Genomic DNA, 14,270 nt, shown 5'->3' on the forward strand with positions numbered 1-14,270 from the left:
GTCAAAATCACATACTATCTGAATTAAAGAGCTACTTTTTTTAACCAAATAAACAACTTTTCCGTTAAGAGACTACTGCCTTCATTGTCTGGGCAAGGAGTTATGAGAGATACAGATATATATGAAATGTAAAATGGGTCAGATTCATGAAAAAAATAGCATGGCTTCCCAACTTGATCTGTAGATTCAACGTAATCCCAATCAAAATCTCAGCAGATTATTCTGTTAATACTGACAAACTGATCCTAAAGTTTACATGGTGTGGTAAAAAACCCAGAATAGCCAACACAATATTGAAGGAGAAGAACAAAGTTGAAGGACTGACACTACCCAATATCAAGACTTACTGTAAAACTACAGTAATCAAGACAGTATTATACTGGCCAAAAAATAGACAAATTAACGAAAGCCCAGAAATAGACCCCTATAAATATAGCCAACTGATGTTTGACAAAGGAGCAAAAGCAATACAAATGGACCAAAGATAGTCTTTTCAACAAATTGTGCTGGAACAACTGGATATCCACATGCCAAAAAAGGAATCTAGACATAGACCTTACACCCTTCACAAAAATTAACCCAAAATGGATCACAAACCTAAATGTAAAATGTAAAAGTATAAAACTAAAAAATAAACATAAGATAAAACCTAGAAGGCTTTGGGTATGGCGATGCCTTTTCAGATGCAATACCAAAGGCACGATCTCTGAAAGAAATAATTGATAGTAAACTGGACTTAATTAACATTAAAAATTTATGCTCTATGAAAGACAATATCAAGAGAATAAGACAAGCCACACACTGGCTAAATAAAGCCACACTAAATAAAAAATATTTATGTAAAAGACTTATCTGATAAAGCACTGTTATCCAAAATATACAAAGAACTCTTAAAACTCAACATAAGAAAACAAACAATTCAATTAAGAAAATGGACCAAAGACCTTAACAGACACTTCACCAAAGAAGATATATGAACGGCAAGTAAGCATATGAAAAGATGCTCCACATCATACATCCTCTGGAAAATGCAAGTTAAAATAACAAGGAGGGGCCGGCCCAGTGGCACAAGTGGATCCCGGGCGCACACCAACGCACCGCTTGGCAAGCGATGCTGTGGCGGAGTCCCATATAGAGTGGAGGAAGATGGGCACAGATGTTAGCACAGGGCCAGTCTTCCTCAGCAAAAACTAGAGAAGGATTGGCATATGTTAGCAAAAGGCTGATCTTCCTCACAAAAAAAAAAAAATACAATGAGATACCACTACACATCTATTAGAATAGCCAAAATCCAGAACACTGACAACATCAAAGCTGGAGAGGATGTGGAATAACAGGAGTTCTCATTCATTGCTGGTGGAAATGCAAAATGGTACAGCTACTGCAAAAAACAGTTTGGTAGTTTGTTACAAAACTAAACATACACTTACCATACAATCCAGCAATCGTGATCCTGGATATTACTCAAAGGAGTTTAAAACTTATGTCCACACAAAAACCCACATATAGATGTTTATAGCAGCTTTATACATAATTACCAAAACTTGGAAGCAATCAAGACGTCCTTTAGTAGGCGACTGGATAAAAAACTGTGGTACAACCAGACAAGGGAATACTATTCAGTGCTAAAAAGAAATGAGACATTAAGCCATGAAAAGACATGGAGGAACCTTACATGCATATTACCAATGATCTGTCTGTTGTCTCTATAGTTATGCCTTTTATTTGCCTTTCTTGCCTTATTTCACTGGCTAGAATAGCATAGCTTGGCCATGGTGTACATATAGAATAGTGACAATACCAAATGCTGGCAAGACTGTGGAGAAACCAAATTACTCAAACATTGCTGGTGGGAAGATAAAACGGTACAACCACTTTGGAAAACAGCTTGGCCTAGTAATTGCACTCTTGGGCATTTATCCCAGAGAATCAAAGTCTTATGTTCACACAAGAACATGCACACAGATGTTTATAGCAGCTTTATTTGTAATAGTCAAAAGCTAGAAACAACCCAGATATCCTTCAACAGGTAAATAGTTAAACAAACTGTGGTATATCCATACCATGGAATACTACTCAGCAATAAAAAGGAATGAACAAATGATACACACAACAACCTGGATGAATCTCCGGAGAATTATCTTGAGTGAAAAAAAACCAACCCAAAAGGTTACATACTGTATGGTTCTATGTAATTCTTAAAATGACAAAATTATAAAAATGAGAACAGATTAGATGTTGTCAGGGGTTAAGGGGGGAGTGGGAGCGGCAGGGAAGTGGGGATGACTATAAAAGGACAACGAGAGGGATCCTTGTGGTTATAGGAATGCTCTGTATCTTCATTGTATCAGTGCCAATCTCCCGGTTGTGATATTGCACTATAGATTTGTAAGATGTTACTACTGCAGGAAACTGGGTAAAGAGCACGTGCGATCCCTCTGTATTACTTCTTACAGCTGCATGTGAACCTACAGTTATTTCAAAATGAAAGATTTAACTTTTTAAAAGTTATGTTAGTCTTAGAAATTATAATGTCGGTATATAATAAGAAATGTCCCAAGAAAATCCACTGTTATACAACCAACTGGCTTCTTAGCTCCATGTGAGGCCTCTATTCTCTCTATCTGAACCTGCTTCTTCCATGGGAACTTCACAGTCAACTAAAACTCCCCTTTTCAAACTCCTGCAGACTATATGCTCTGCCAACTCTATCCTTCTCCTTGTTAGCATATTTTTGCTGAGGATAATTTGGAACTCTAATGGCCTCTTTGGGAAACTTACTATCTCCCCAAACTGGCTCCTCTAAGACCTCTCCCTCTCCATTGCTTCCACTCCTCCATTCTCTCACCACCTTTCACCTTCCCTACGGCTCCCTTGAATCCTTTGATTTGTCCCCCCTCTGTAGTGTAATACAGGAGTCCAGAGGAAAGAAGAGGGATAGAGTTAGGCAAGCCTTCCAAGAGAAATGGGGTTGGATTGGTCCCTTGAAAAAAGAGAGTAACTTGGAAACCTGTGAGAAGAATTGCATCAGCCAACATGGAGAGCCAATCTTGTTGGAGAAGAAAATTTGCATAGGAAGGTAGAAGAACCAGCATGCGAGTTTTAAGGCAACAAACCTTTACTTCTTCTTCCTGTCCCTGTATCTCCTCTATATTTAAAGCTTCATCTTTAGTCATATCTTTTAAAACCTTTTATGGAGCCCTGTTTCTGACTGTCTTTTTATTCATTTGTTCACATTACTCATCAAAATAACATCATCTTCTTTCATGAGTTGCAAGAACTTGGGTCTGGGATATGTTGCATTCCTTGAATTTCTCTACTGATGATATGGTCAAGCTTTAATTCTTTTTGGTAAGGTAATTTGCATGATGATCCTCCTTAAAAAAAAAGAAAAGAAGTAAATATTACATAGGCTCTGAGAGAGCATACTTTTTCAAAAATTTATCCAGCGAATGCACTGTGAATAGTTATCACGAGAAGAAGAGGAATCTCTGTGTAAATACTTAAGTAAGTAATGCTTATTTGTGAGGCATTACCAAGTAATTCATGATATTTCTCTTTGTATTTCCAAAACCAAATTCTTAGGAAGGATTTTATTTGAATAGTTCTATCAATTCCTCCAGGAGACTTTTGACAGTGAAGCATGTTTTTGTCTTGTTTTTCCTCGAAGATGTTGTTTTCAGGAACAGATCTCCTTTCAGAAATCCAGGAATAAAAAGGTGAAATAAGCCTCCTCACAGCTCATTTCCACTATCTATGTACTCGCAACCCAATAATCAGAATATTCAAACTGGACTAAGAGAGTTAAACAAGAGACAAAATGAACCACTTAAGTCAATAAATACATACACAGATATGTAAATGTGTTACCAAAAAAAAAGCACAACATATCCTATAACGCAACCAGTTGGGAGGTAGGTCAATTCAATGAAAAAGCATTTTAGAGAAAAGAATTAAACTAGTTCTCCCATTTACTAGTTGTGGGTTCTTACACATATTATTTAACTATTGACCTCCAGCTCTCTAATTTACAACATGGGGATAACTTCTTCATATGATTTTAGGGGAGAATAAATATAATTGGCGCATAAAGTTGCCAGTACGTAGTAATTGCTTGATAAATAAGTTTCCTTTCCTCTTAAGTGCCCTAAAATTGCTTTGCACATTTAACGTAATTCAACAAATATTCATTTGACCACTGTTATATGCAAGGTAATGTATTCAGTGCTTTTCGGGGTATAAGGATTATACTGCTATGGATCATGCCTTCAAGAATTTTGCCCTGAGAAAAAAGATGTCATGTTTCTACTCCTATAATTCTATATAAAAAGTTGTAACAAGTTCTGTCAAGTTGGCTCATTCTGCGCTCATTTCAACCTCCTTCTAGCTTGCACTCTTGTATTATGGAGATGAGAAAGGTAAAACTACATTTCTCAGACTCTGTTGTATCTACAGCACAGCAGATGACTTAGTTTCTACCAATCAGACACCCACCGCCCCCATCATTTGGATGCAAAAATAAGCAAGGTGAGAGAATCAGTATTTGCTGGTAGTCATGGTAAGCCTCTCTAGACAAGCAAATCGTAAAAAACATTTGATATATCTGGGGTGGCTGGAGTTGAGTCCTAGAATCTAATTCTCACATCATACGTGTGCAGGGGCTGGAGTGGCTGCAGTGGTGTCTTCTGAAGAATAGTCCCACTGTGTGGTCACACGCTTTTCCTGTGTTGTGCTTGACTTCATTGGTCCTAGTTGCTTATTTCTCTGGCTCATTTTAAGATTCTGTAAGCTATTTAATGTCCTTTAATATAAGATCTAGCATTCTCTGTCATCCACAGGTAAGAACCCTGACAGGTACAATAGTGGTGTGTTTTGTTTTGTTGTTTCTCGTTTTTATTTAAAACTGTTAGAGAATTACATGTGCGCTACAAATGTTCAGAGGAAGCCAATATGAATTACAATGCGATTCCACTTTCTCTTTTTTCCTAGATTCAGTGCATTGTCAATGATATGGAACAAAAAAAGATTAAATAATGCACCAAGGTACAGCTGTCAAACAATATTCAGTAGTGAAAAGCAGAAAATGGTCCTATGAAGTGTATTCAGAGTACAAGCAGGAAGTGAATATTATCACCACAGGATGTTTAAAATACTCTCCTCTGAATGCTCTGAAACCCAGAATGAGCTTTATAACTGAGAAATTCATAGCTAAACAGAAGTAGATGTAGAGGAAGCATAGTCAGATACACCTGATTTCAAAGACCAGTTCCATCATACTGACTAGCTGGTTATTCTTGGGAAAGGTAGTGTACCCTTCTGGACCTCAGTTTCATCATCTTTAAAATTCAGATAATAATGATAGTAATAAGACTTATCTTTGAGTAAACATAATAATACAAAGAAAGTACTTTTTACAAAGCTGGGCAAATTCTATCATTATCATCATCACCATCACCATCACTAATATTATTATTCTTATTATGACCACAAATATTTTTAACTATTGCTTTTCAATGTACATAGATAAGTATAGTAAACTAATACTATTTTCCATCATAGTTTCAATAATTCTCTAAAATCCTTCATTAACTTTTTAACACTCCCCTTAAACCTGTGAGGTATTTTAATACATAGATATATGAACTTGAATTTTGGTTAGGGTTCTGGTGTCCAAAGTAGGAAAACAGATAAACAATAATCTTAAAAACACTTTCTTACTAATGCTAATTTCTGCCTGTGGGGGTTATATATTATACATTCTTATAAGACAATATTCAGTAAAGCAGTGGTTCTCAACTAGGGTGGTTTGTGATTTTGCTCCCCCTAGGCATAGATGACAATATCTGAGACATTTTTGATTGTCATATTTGGAGATGGGGATGCTACAGGCATCTAGTGGGTAGAGGCCAGAGATACTGCTAAACTTTAAACAATGCACAGGACAACCCTTCACAACAATTATTTATCCCAAAATGCCAACAGTGCTGCTGTTGTGAAACTCTGCAGTAGAGTAGTAATTACTAGCAAATTCTGTAGCCAGACTACCTGAGTCATAACCCAAGTTTTCTACTTACTAGCTATGTACCTTTGGGCAAGTTATTTAATTTCCGTGATTCAATTATCTGCAAAATGAGAATAATTATAATATCCATCTCAAAGGTTATAGTGAGAAGTGAGACTACTTATAAAAGTGCTAGCACATAGTTACCACTCAACAGCATTAGTTATTAATATTATTTCATATACATGATCTCTTCTTAATCTGTGAAGTAGGTATTATTGCCCTGTTTTATTAATTAGAAATAGAGTATAAGCAAGTTTAAATTATTTGTACAAGGTTACCTAGTGAGTAAGAAGGAGTACAGGATATAAATTCAGGTCTCTAAATCCTCTTTGCAATCCAACTAAATGAATATAATTACAATATTTTTGGATGGGTTAAATCTAGACCTGATTTTCCACTTAGAACTCAAAGTTAATGGGATAAGCTTAAAATCTTTTTTAAAAATCTGACTTATTGGTGGATTATCCATGCCCAAGAACTCCATCACACTGTCCCTACCCCACATTTCCCCTACAACAGTTCAAAGAAACAGTCAACAATTATCGATAAAATATCCAGCAAGTAATTATTAACCACCTCCAGGAAATAGAACAACAAGCAAAAAAGAAAATGGTCAAATCAATTCAGATCAATTCAGTTACATATTTTACCAAATGAGTAGAAAATAGGAAACTTAAAATAGAGATATTTGTGATAATTGTGCAAAGGTAGAAATAAATAGGCATGTCAGAAATGTAAGTGCTTAATCATGATTGAATAGCCTTTGAATGTAAACTGAATATGTTCAATTGTGAAAGATAAAAAAATTTAAAGCATATACCAAATGCAGTAAATTAATTTCTGAAGAATTTTTTGGAAAGGAGCAATGTAGGCAAAGGGAAATATACAGTGTGATATATTCATGATATAAACATGGAAAACATGGTCCAGGAGGGCAGGATTCTTTGGCTGTTTTATTCCCTGATATATCCCAAGTGCCCATAACAGTCCCTTCAGTGTAGTGTGATTTCAATAAATAATTGTTGAATAAATGAATTAATTAACATGATCCTCTTTTATTTTCCAAATTAATTATTAATTTCTCCCTGGCCTAGTGTCAGAAAGTCCGGTGATTCACTTCTGAGGGCATGTTCCTCCAAACTGCCAAAGAACTCAGGAAGGCAGGCCTGATTCCAGAGGTCAAGTAGAGAAAGAACAGTGTGGTTGGTCCTATCTAGACATTGTCTCTTGTGTCATGCAAGGCAGCACTCGAGGACTCAGGTCAATCCTCTACAACTGCCAAACCCTTGCTAATCCAACTCCCTGTCCACAAATGAGCTCCCAAATCACACTCTCCCTTTATATTCCGATTTTTAGCTCTTGTTCTCTAAGATAGCCACTTGCCACTTTCTAACCACAACAGTGGCCAGGATGGGAGCTGCAACAGATATCAGCAGCAGGAGCTGCAGACACCAGGCCTATCCCATAGACCCTTAGACTCTTCCAGTAAGTCCACTTCACCTGCCCAGGCTCCCTCTGAACTCATTATAATTTATTACACCAGGCTTATTCACCTTCCTTATCGCTGGATCTTAAATGTAAACACCTCAATTCATACTAAGCAATTTCCCTTTCATAAAATTTGGGTAGTAATAGCTAGGTCTTGATTTCTTCTCTCTCAACAAAGCCTTATACAGAAAATCTGCTTTCTACCCAGTGACCGGCTCTGTGCACCAAGGGATGCTAAAGATTTTGTACAGCAACTCAATGAAAGTAAAGACCTGGTTCCCCTCTTTTCTCCAGGTATTATGGGTGCCTCCTCAACTTACCTTCTAAAGGTGAACACTCAAGAGATTCTTTGTATAATGAATAATAACAGATGTAATCTGACGACTCTAAGTGTCCACACTAACGTGTAAGCATAATGGGTTGTGGTGATAGGGTGCTGGTAAAACTTTAAAAACCAGCTCCCCACCCCCAAAAAAACTCAGAAATATTCCTGATTTGTGGTATTTATCAATTTTCATGATGCAAATATTCCCATCATGGCCTGCCAGCATGACATCATGAAAACGGTGTTGGGAAGAGATGTGGACAATCAGAGGAACGAGTAATGTAGAGGGAAGGAATGCTGGCAGCTTCTCTAAGAAAAATTACCAATGATACTTGAAATCGTAATTTATAGTGGGCATTATAAAAGCATCCCAATAATTTATACACATAAGAAGTTCATATCTTCCTTGAGTAGAACAGATTTCTTATAAAAAGAAGAAGGCTAGTAGTCCATGTTACATTTACAAAATTTTTCCAAGGTTTCAAAATACCTTGCAAAATGGTGAACAGCATGCCCTTGCTTCCAACATTAAAATCAGTATTTTTCATTGCCTTTTCAAATAAGCTGAGCAAAAAAAAATGTGAAAAAAGAAAATCTGTAAAACTATTTTTCTTGTTTATTTTTAATATTTTAATCTGTGTTTTAAATAATAACATACACATGGTACTGTGCTTAGCAGTAAAATAGAATATTTAAATAATAATTTGGGGACTACATATATGATGTCTTAGAATGAAGCTCTTATAATATTTTAATCTATTACTCTACTGTCTTTTGTATCTGCTACTTTCATACAAGTTTCCAGGAGTACATTTAATATGAAAGCAGGAGACCGCATAAATTGGAATACAAAAGCAGGCTAGCAGTGGAGGCAGGCTTGATAATGTGAAGATCTGTAAGCATAATAGCAAGGTTGAGATATAAGTTTAGGAGAAGTTTAGGAGAAAGCTCTAGTTTCTAAGTTGGATGGACAAGAGAAAAGGAAAAGAAAGTAGAAAAGAACCTATATATATATATACAAATATTTTTTTTTTTTGCTGAGCAAGATTCACCCTGAGCTAACATCTGTCACCAACCTTCCTCTTTTTGCTTGAGGAAGATTAGCCCTGAGCTAACATCTGTGCCAATCTTCCTCTATTTTGTATGTGGGTCCCCACCACCACATGGCCACAGACAAGTGGTGTAGATCTGTGCCCAGGAACCAAACCTGGGCAGTGTAAGTGGAGAACACCGAACTTAACCACTAGGCCGTGGAGCCAGCCCCAGAACCAATATATTTTTTACTAAAAAATGCTAGGCACTAGTTAAGTCTTTTAATCTCATTTAATCTTCATTACCGCTCTTTGAGTTGGGTACAATCGATTTTATTTTACAGATTAGATAACTCAGTTTTATAAAGGATTATCTATGATCACATAGCAAGGAATGATGAAGTAAGGATTCACCTGGGTGTGCGTGATTGCAAAGCCAATGTTCTTTCTAATCTATGGTTATGCTTCAAGATAGAAAATGATACCTTACACAGAGAGAATGGAGTAATGGAAGGCTATCAAGGTGGGAAACCAGAGAAGATCCTACAATGTGGGAACTTGATTTAGTAAAAGACAGAAACCCAGAGAGTTTTAACTAGGTCAGAAAGTCAGAACTAGTCTAGACACAGGGGTTCTTAATGCTGAGTCACCTGACTTTTGATCATAATAGGGTTCACAAAACATCTGCCTAAAGCCAGAATTGTCCCAGAACCTTGCTGGAACTGTGGATAGAGGTTTAGATAAAGGTCAAATGGCCGTGGGGGTGTAGAGAGGCAAACTGCTATATCAGGGCATAGGCAGGTCATATGCTGCCTCACAGTTTCTTCCAATTCTGTGATTCCAATTTTTTTGCTATTCCTAATTCCCCATGTATTTGGGGAGCGGCCTGCAATATACTCAACACAATGTCAAGGGGTGCTGAGGAAATATACATAGAAAAAATGAATAAGACATACATAGAATAAAATATAGCCTATGCTCCAAGGAATGTATAAACCCACTGTGAGAAAAAGACTCACATATTATGAAATGATCAGACATGAAAAATATACTTTCACAATCATTTTTATAATTGGCAAAAATCAAAAGAAGGTAAACAATAAAATACCATGTATATGTAACTGAAGTGGAAATAATAAGGTCCCAGAACTTACAGAAGAGACTCTAAGTCTTTGGGGAGCCAGATCAACAACCAACCAGATCTCTCTGGGTCTGGACACATCTAAAGGTTTTAAATGAGTGATTGAGGAAATCATATTAATAGTCCAAACAATGAAGACCAAATCTAATAAAAAATTACTTAGCTTGTTTAAAGCTGACTAAATATCATGACCACAGTTTTGGCTCTGATGTACAATGCCATTTTAAAATAGAAAAGGAATGCAAACCTTTGAAATAAAATGCAAAATTTCTCATCATTTTTCACTATTCATAAATTTTAGGTGCACCCACCATTCGCTTATTTTCTTTGCAACCATTAGCATCTAACATTGCTCAAATAAGTTGCTCTTTTTTATACGGATGATAATAACACTTAATTAGTTTTCAAAAGTCTTTCACACATATTAACTCGATGCTTTTTACTAAAACCTTGAACTTGGGAAAGGTACTTAATCCCTGAGTCTTATGTCTTCCTCCCTTCTCCGAACAAATGGAGAAACAACAGAAGGCAGAGAGTACTGTGAAGACTAACTATGTCATGTAGTTTAAACTTCTCACCTCTCACACAGTTGGTAATTAATAAATAGTAGTTGACTCTAAATCTGAATTCTTGTAGCCTGATTGATGGAGCTGAGGTCCACTGGCTCAGTTTCCTGCCATCTTTTCCAGAGCTCCTTTCTCTATGGTACACTTGTTTGTCAGTCAAGTACCAAGAAAGCACTGCTCCTCAAATAGCTGCTCAGTCTTAGGCAGGATCTCCAAATGTAAATGCGAATAGGGAGCAGGAAAATAATGCTTAAAAGTCTTTTCTGATTTTCAAAGCAAAGTGGGATAGTAAATTGTTTTAATTTGCATTTATTTGATTTCTAAGATAGACAATCATTTTTCAAGAATTCACTAATCATTTGTACTTTCTATGTGGGGAATTATTAGGGTTAGCTTTTTAATTGTGAACAGATTCCAATAATTTAACAATAGTGCTGAACAGAAGCGTTTAGAAGAGTATCATAAGAATAGGTTCTTGAGGGATGCTTGGGAATTGGACATGCAGAAAAGACAGTGAAATATAGTTTTATTTTTTCCTTTCCTGTTTCTTGTTTTTGTAGTATCTGCCTTGGAAACTTTCCTTCTTTCCACTTCTCTATTCTTCCACAGGTAACTAGCTTGTCTTCTATTTGTAGGCTAATATTTTTTGGACTTTATTAAGATGCATTGTAATTGCAGTCTCCTTAATTGCTGCCTAATTGGTTCCTTCCTCCCCTTGGTGTATTTTTCATGCATTATTAAATTCCAACTGGCTTTCCAGAACTAATTTTGCATTCCTTCCAGACAGTTCTTCCAGAGTTAAGCTATGTGTCTGCTGACTCCTTGGTCACACAGGAAAGAGCACTGGGAGATTGAGAGGACCCCTGTTTGGACCCAATGCTTTCTGCTATAACAACAATGGCAGCAACAACATCAACCATTCCAATCATCCATTGCCATTCATAAGTACCTTAACATACAGCAACTCACCATGGGAGGCATCTAAGGATCAGAGAGTTTCAATATCATTCTCAGAGTAAAAAAGCTTGTCTGGGACTTATACCTAAGTCTCCTGACTCTAAGTCCTGTGCTCATCCCATCATCACTCACTGCTTGTGTATGAAACCAAATGACAGGCTTATAACCAATTAAACTTTAGCTCTTCTACACATTGCTCAAGAAATTATTTGTCTCTTCCATCCATGAAGTCCTTTAATAGGGAAAATGTGTCATGGAAAGATTAAGTCACCTGGAGCCAGAAGATCTGATTTTGAGTCCAATCCCCAGCTAGGGAAACTGCTTAACCCATCTGATCTTCAGTTTCTCCATCTGCAAAGCTAATCCTCATTCTACTTTACAGATTTATCGTGAGTCTCCAACGTATGTAAGTTATTTTTATAAGGACAGTATTGTTAAGAGGTAAGAAGTCATTGGGCTATATGACTTTTAAAGTTCATCTCTAATTTGAGATTTTATTAGTCTCTGAATATTTTAAATTGCCAACAGATGCTTGAAAAACTTAAGGCTTGAAATATTTTCTGGAAAAAGTAGAATTAAACAACTAATAAGAATCTCAAGCCAGCCAACAAATTTATCAAGATCCATTCTGGAGCTCCGGAGAATTTCAAATTCTAAGGTCATTTATTGTTTATTGCTTTCATATATACCTCAGTATATATTAGCATGAATGTTTTGACTGCAAAACATGTCATTAAACCCTAGTAATTCAGAATTAACATTAGAATTCTAAAACTTATCCAAAGCAATTGTGAATCCATTAGTAATTTTTAATTTTGCCAACTCATGAATTTGAATCACACATATGCTCACCCAATTGTTAGAGCAAGTTACTTGTTTAAGTGTGTTTAACCCTACCCTCACCTAAAATCACCTTTGATTTTCTCCACATGTAAATAAGTAGCTTGTTTATAAGGTTAAATATATTCTAAACTAGCAGATAAAAATTTACAAAAGTCTAGGAATATATTCAGTGCAAATGTGAAGAGTTCTTTCCATTTATTTTTGCATTATAAGGAATGGAAAAGAAATGGGAAGCCATGCCTAGACTAACAAATATGGAGGAACCATATTGCAATGCCACAATGTTCCTAATCATGGAATAGGTGAGTGGTAGTGATAGTAATAATCATAACTATCTCCATTGAGGAAAGGTAAATATATTGGAGATTCAATAGCAAATATGCTTCTTAATCTTGAAATTCACTCACTCAATTATCTCCTACCTTCTACGCTTCTCCATGCCTCTTGTTGGCAGATTCTTTCTCCACATTTTCCACCCATTTCTCTGAAAATCACTTTCCACTGCTAAAAAAAAATAAAATGTTCTCAGTTCATCCTTTTTTACAGACATCGTACATATCTCATCCTTAACGAAAGACCACGGTTCACGTGAGGACTTAAAATACATCTTCTCTAGAGGAAACTACTCAATCACTTCTTACCAAACACACACGGGTTCAGGAGGGGTTTGGTACTCTCCTAATTTCCCACTGCTATCTCCAGATCATTTTTATTCCACTTTCAGTCAAAACTCATCCTCCGGGCCGGCCCTGTGGCTTGGTGGTTAAGTGCGTGCGCTGCGATGCTGGCGGCCCGGGTTCGGATCCCGGGTGCGCATCGAGGCACCACTTCTCTGTCCATCCTGAGGCCGAGTCCCACATACAGCAACTAGAAGGGTGTGCAGCTGTGACATACAACTATCTACTGGGGCTTTGGGGGCAAAAAATAAATAAAATCTTTAAAAAAAAAAAAAAAAAAAACTCATCCTCCTTTGAAACTAATGACATCTCCCCACTTCCTTCACTCACCACTATCAACTTACAACATCTTAACAATTCTCCTTTATTCAATGACTTCTCTAAATTCTGTGGTACAGTTTTCCTCTCTACTCCAGCTCCTGCGTTCATCCTTGGATATTTTAAAATCCATGTAACTGGATCACAAAAGCTGTAGCCTTAACCCTAAGCCTCCTTCACTCCAACACCTTCACCTCTTTTGAACCTCAGCCCCTAATGCAGAAGGACATATAATAAATAATATCATCTGCAGATCTGTTCCACCTTAGAGGTTACCTACTTCAATATTCTATCCTGAGCACGAATTCCTAGCCTCCTATCTCTCATTTTACTATCCTCTACACTTTGAATTCATAGAGACTTCCAGTCTATAGATTCTTCTGTTTTCTATTAGTTGGTCTCCTCCCAGACCACGTTCCTTTCCTGTTGATCATGGACCCTATCAGGTTTTATTTCAACTGTCTTCATATGCACCTATATTTTCTTACACCCCTAGCTTTCGATCATTCAAAAGCCTCCACTCCACCTATCTTTGCGTTGTCATTTATTTTTTAAAGAAAATGGGTCATTCGTTGTGTATAATGTCCTCTTGCTCTTGATAAAACTTACAGTTTTATGCCAGCTCTGCACTTTGGACTAGGTGCTCAACTTCTCTGGATGGCCCTTTTCTCATTAGGACATGACTAGTTCAATGGGATGATTAGGAGATTTTATCCAATGTATGCAAATATCTATATGACTAGCATCTAGTTGGAACTGAATTAATGCTTTATTCCTTCTCCCTTCAAAACTCAAGTTGTTCAATTATATGAAATTTAGCAGCATTTCCTCCTGATAATTCCTACAGAGAGAAAGAGAGA

General features: G+C 36.7%; 1 long non-coding RNA gene across 1 annotated transcript in view; it reads right to left on the reverse strand.

Annotated features, from left to right (window-relative positions):
- Window positions 1–1,970: 1,970 nt before the first annotated feature.
- LOC147916646 (uncharacterized) overlaps window positions 1,971–14,270 on the reverse strand; it is a 144,428-nt gene continuing 132,128 nt past the window's right edge. Inside the window, exon 3 of the long non-coding RNA XR_015552791.1 lies at window positions 1,971–3,377. This is a non-coding gene — a long non-coding RNA (uncharacterized LOC147916646). The remainder of the gene's footprint in view (window positions 3,378–14,270) is intronic.

Source organism: Ceratotherium simum, chromosome 7 (genome assembly GCF_057802395.1).
Source record: "Ceratotherium simum simum isolate JZ-2026a chromosome 7, ASM5780239v1, whole genome shotgun sequence".
Classification (NCBI taxonomy): domain Eukaryota; kingdom Metazoa; phylum Chordata; class Mammalia; order Perissodactyla; family Rhinocerotidae; genus Ceratotherium; species Ceratotherium simum.